This window comes from Gavialis gangeticus, unplaced genomic scaffold, assembly GCF_001723915.1.
Source record: "Gavialis gangeticus isolate Ggan-Ray unplaced genomic scaffold, GavGan_comp1, whole genome shotgun sequence".
NCBI classification, from domain to species: domain Eukaryota; kingdom Metazoa; phylum Chordata; order Crocodylia; family Gavialidae; genus Gavialis; species Gavialis gangeticus.
The window spans coordinates 149,175,916-149,181,389 of NW_017728992.1; the positions used below are offsets into that span (position 1 = coordinate 149,175,916).

The 5,474-nt window shown below is 48.4% G+C and overlaps 1 protein-coding gene and 1 long non-coding RNA gene across 2 annotated transcripts in view; both read right to left on the reverse strand.

Annotated features, from left to right (window-relative positions):
* Positions 1–5,474, reverse strand: part of MMP16 (matrix metallopeptidase 16) — a 383,499-nt gene that overhangs the window by 110,785 nt on the left and 267,240 nt on the right. The gene's annotated exons all lie outside the window — the stretch shown is intronic.
* LOC109305016 overlaps positions 613–5,474 on the reverse strand; it is a 14,741-nt gene continuing 9,879 nt past the window's right edge. Inside the window, exon 3 of the long non-coding RNA XR_002099537.1 lies at positions 613–624. This is a non-coding gene — a long non-coding RNA (uncharacterized LOC109305016). The remainder of the gene's footprint in view (positions 625–5,474) is intronic.

Genomic DNA, 5,474 nt, shown 5'->3' on the forward strand with positions numbered 1-5,474 from the left:
TGCCCGGGCAGTGCCTACCCCCGCTCCCTCCCTCAGCATGGGAGGCGTTAATCTGCCCCCCATGCCCCTTTCCACCCCCTCCCCTTCCACCACACGGGACTGACCAGTTGGAGGCATCTCTCCACACTGCCAGCTGTGCTCCTTGGTGCCTGAGTGCTGCGCTGTAGCTGCGCACAGCACGAGCATTTATCAGCCAAATTATTAACCCCATTGTGCCGATATCAGATACAGCAAATTTTCTTTATATTGGTACCAATCCGATATTGGACAGATGTATCAGTGCACCCCTAGTAAATAAAAGAAAAAAAGTATTATTAAGTAGGCAAGGGGTTTGGTGAAGCAACAGGTGAACAACAAATGGAGATAGGGTGTCCATCAAACCAATCAACCAAAAAAAACTCACAGCTCAAGTGCCAAGGACATAACTTGCTTTGCAGTGGAGCTGCAAACTGTGCTACCATTTGTTACAAAAACAAATTTAGACTATTGGCATGATAATGAAACATACTGACATATTGGTAGTTTTAACATGACAAGCCTCATAGCTTCAGCAAAAAGAATAAAATAGTATAAAAACAGGTGCAATTTTGGAAGGGGACCTCTAGTTTGAAGTGCACCCTTATACTCTTTTGGAGCCCACTCTTATGCTTACAGGAACTGCTGAATTAACAACACTTTGTTAAGGGGACATACTGCTTCTTTTGTCTTACTATAACCATATAGAAATGTTGGGACATCATGGTAGAGTGGTTAAGGCATCTTACTATGATTCCAGGGGCACAAATTCAAGGTATATCCATTCAGGCTGTGGGACCTGATGTGATATTGGCCAGCCATATCGCTCTCATTTGCGCTGTAGGATTCAGGAACTGGTGTGCCTTAATCACATCAGCCCAATGGCCTATTGATTTTATACATAAGTTCTAACCTGGCATTAGAAGTTATTCAATACAGATCTTCTGAGAGGTGTTTATGTGGCAACAGTGCTCTTTTTAAGTCTTTTGGCATCCTCAAGATAAGTTTTTATTTGGGCATTACTTGGGCCTAATCCAGTAAGATAAAAGTATAGTAAACAAAGAATTAAAAAGTAAGAAGCAGGAGAAAATATAAAAAAATTGGCAACTCATGCAAGATCATGACTATGATCATGAAAATACATGTTCATGTCTTATGCGCTCATTCCTTCAAAATACCTATATTTGCCTGAATAAAAACCCTGTCCCATTTTTTTCAAGAAAAGATTCCAGCAAAGTTTGACTTAGTAAACATGTTGCAAATAAATGTATTCTGGAGATTCATATGTGAATAAAAAGCAAAACAAATCAGAATTTGCTAAGGTCTGGTAGGCTGGGCTCATCCTTTCTGCTGTATGTCTCTTTTTATGATATAAAGATAGATTTGGAAAAACTCTTATCTGCCTACAGAGCATAGAAAGAACATGCAAAATGTTGGGTCAGGTCTTTCCATGTTCTGGTTCCTGTCTCTATTTGGTAATTAAGCCTGAGCATAAACACTGTCTGGATGATAAAAAGACTAAAAACACAGTGTGGGAAGTCCTTATCAGCCTACCTTTTATTGCTTTAATTAGAATTATTGCAAAGCTCAACTTCTTCCTAGTATATTCCATAGCCCATCTTGGAGTTTTCGTAATAGAGTATTTTACAGTTTTAGATCAAGGTGAAGAGCTGTGAGCATGATATTGCCCAGTGACAGCCTCTGGGATACATTACAAGCAGCCAGCTAAATAAACATCTAGAATACTGTGTTGATTTCATTTATAAGGCTCTCTCTTTACTGATTACTGGTGTTTAATAGTTTTCTCTGTTAATAACATACAAATGAAGAACTTTTCTCAAATCTGGAAGACTATGCCATGAAAGCCAAAACAAAAAAAAAAGAATAAAACTGAGCTAATTATATTGCCAAATGTTAATATTTTCCATTTTCTGGCCTCCTGCCAATAAATGGCATCAAGCCAACACATTCTCTTCTCCTGACTCTACAGACCTCTGCCTAAAGACTAAGTCTTCACAATCCAGCCACAGTCTTTTGATTTCATTTAACAGCATTTCTCACCTTTAAAATGGATACAGGGATATTTCTGTCCTCAAGCACATCTTTACGGTAATGTTCGTAAGAAGGCATTTCATATAGCAAACCTGAAGAATTGAGTCCTCATTTTAGACAAGATTTTAGAGTGACTGGACATGAAGTAAACAGAGGTTGTACTCACAATATGTGGGCAAATACAGTCAAGGCAAGTGTTGGGAGACTTAAAGACACATATTCTCTTGAGGTCCATCAGCTGAGGCTGTAGTAGTTGTGGGAAAGTCTGATGTGCATTTCACAAGTGAATCTATTGCCAAAAATGAGTCTCACAGAAGGAAGGGGTTAAAAATATAGAAGTTGGATGCTGACCATCTGCAGGATAAATAGATACGGAATTTTGGGGGAGGGTATGAAGTGAAACAAATCAGCAACTGACTCATTTCAGCTACAATTTTAGCATCATTAATTTCTCAATATTACACCAAGTACACCTTCTGCTCGACTTGTATAGTGCAGTTAACTTCACCTTTCTAACAAATATAGATCAACATATGTGTGTGTATCTGTGTGCATGTGTGCCTGTGTTGAAAAAAAAAAGAGAAAAACTTCACCATATTTCTCTCCCCAGGTACAAAATAAGAAAACAAACAACACAGAGGTTAGTCACACTGCTTAATACAATACTGGAAGAAATCGGTGTGTGGTGCATTAGAACCTGCATAGAAGAGAGATCCAGTATAAAAAGAACGAACGCTGTAAGAAATAGCAGTTATATGACAGTAATTCAGAGAATATTTTAATCTTAAGACCTGACTCTTTGCCTAGGGACTGACATTACACATTAACTGGTTTAAGTGATCAGAAACTGGTTTAAACCAGTAACAGACCAGACATTCAGTGCACATAAATCCATTTCAAAATGCCCAAAACCGGTTTGAGTTAAATCTGGCTGAATGTAGTATCAGATGTAACTGACTTGCCTCAAACTGGTTTATGCAAAGTCTGTCCCAGAGCCGTTGCTGGTTTAAGATAAACCAGACACCCCCAGCATCCCAGCATGCTCTCTGGGCTGGGATCCAGGGACAGCTGGAGCATGAAGCTCAGCTAGGCATGATGTGGGTATGGGTGTGAGGGTGGGGGGTGTACGGACCCCCACACACATCCCCATAGCATGCAGCCCCCACTGCCTGGCAGCAGCAGCAGGCAGGGAGGTCAGGGTGCTTGTGCCCGGCACAGGCATGACTCCAGCCAGCATTGTGCAAGGGGAGGGAGTGGAGCCTGCTTCATTGCCGGGGCTCTGCTCCCCACACCTGTAGCTCCAGCACTCATAGTGGGGCAAACCCCACACTGGAGCCTGCTGCCTCCCTTGCTCCCTGCTGTGCAGATCCCCACACTTCGTCCAGAGTGGAGGGAGCCCTGTCCCCTGCTTCTGTGTGGAGTCCAGTACGGGGCTTTCCCACTGTGAGTGCTGAGCTGCAAATGTCCGGCGCTGGGCCACTGTGATAGATGTAGCCAGTGCTGCACTGGGGGAGTCTGACTTAATGGTGGGGGGGGGGAGGAGGAGATAAAAGAGTCCCACCCAGCACTGAACAGGGCCCCCCTCCTGGCCCCACAGAGGTGGGGGAAAGGGAGAAGGCGGAAGAGTTCCCCTCTGGCGCCAGGCAGCCCTGTGTGCTGGGAATGTTCCCGGCTGTCAGGGAGCTGCTGGGGCGGGCCTGGCGGGACCTGGACATGCCCCTGCCCTCCTCAGCTCAGCTCCCCTGTGGAAGCAAGGGCTGCTCTAGCGCCCCTGGGCTTCTGGCCTGAGCCACTGCCTGCATGTGCCTGCATTTCCTGAATGGAAAGGGAATGTCTATCCCATTAGAAAGTGATTCATTCTCTGCAGGTTAGATTAACCTGCAAAGATTGAATCAATTCAGGCTCAGGCTTTTTGAATGTCTGTTCCTAGCCACGTTATCAGAAATGACAGACATTCAGTGCACAGAAACCAGTTTCAAAATGGCTGAAACCAGTTTGAGATAAACCTGGTTGAATGTAGTATCACACTTTACTGATTGATCTCAAACTGGCTTATGCAATGTTTCTCCAAAATCCCTTCCTGGTTTAACTTAAACCAGACTCCACCAGAATCCTGCCATGCTCTCTGGGCCAGGCTCTCTGCTCCAGCCCAGCAGGGCTGGCCCCGCCCCTCTGCTCCCCATCCAGAGCAGGGACAGGCAGGGGTGGGGGTCTGGCCAGGTGCTGGCTGGGAGGGGAGCAAACAAGAAGTTTAGCCCTCCTCCTCCCTCCCCTGTTCCACCAGCATGGACTTGGACTTCTCCATGCTGGCTGCTCCAGCAGAGGGGGTATGCCCAGTCCGGGCAGCAGCCTTGGCTGAAGTGGCTAGGGAGGGGGTTTAATTTCTTCCTTCCTGTCCCACCAGCAGGGACCAGAAGCAGGTCCCTTGGCAGTCCTCCTTTGCTCTGCAGCAGTGGGGCTGGGCGGGGCCAGATGCCATCTGGTAGGGCCCCTGAGGCAGAAAGGGCAAGGGCGTGTATTCCCCCCTCTACCCCCAGGAGACCGCAGCCAGGTATGCTTGCTCTGACCTCCACTGCTTGCTCACTGCCTGGGGCAAGTGGTGTGGAATAAGTTCCCTGCTGCCCCCTCCACTAGCTGCAAGAGGGAGGGGGGATAACTCCCTCTCTGTACTCTACCTAATGGGCCCTGCTGGCTGGCCTCTGGCCACACCTCCAACCAGCCACTTCAGTGGTGAGAGGGCAGGGCTCTTGATGGCAGCAGCAGACCCTGTCATGGCGTTGGGGAGCTCAAGCTCCTTCCTGGTTGGGGGGGGACCACACTGTGGGGTGGGCAGAGCTGTGGCAGACTGTGCATGGCAGCACTGGGGCTCAAAATGGGCCAGAGCTCCCCCCAGCATCACTGTCGCCATAGTCCACAGCAGCTTTCCCCACCCTGCAGTGCAGCCACCCTGCCAGGAAGGGGCTTGTGCTCTGGGGATCTGTGACAGGGGTTGCTGTCCCCGTCACAGTTGCTTTGCCTTCACCATTCCAGCGGCTGGGTGGGGGTGAGGCCAGAGCCAGCTGGCAGGGCCCCTTAGGCAGAGGGCAGGGAGGGGACTTATTAGACCACTTGCCCTAGGCGCAGAGCAGGTGGTGGTGGCAGTGGGCAGGGTGGGCAGTCCCAGCTGCAGTCTCCTGGGGGCAGTGGGGGTAGAGGAGGGAATAAGCCCCCTCCCTGCACCCTCTGCCTCAGGGGTCCTGCCAATCGGCATCTGGCTGTGCCCAGTCCCGCCGCTGCAGCAGTAAGGGGAACTACCCGGAAGTCCCTGCTGGTGGGGCAGAGAGTGGGGAATTAAAACCCTCTCTGGCCTGTTCAGCCAAGGCTACTGCCCAAGCTGGCCAAGGCCCAACCCCCCCCCCCCCCCCCCC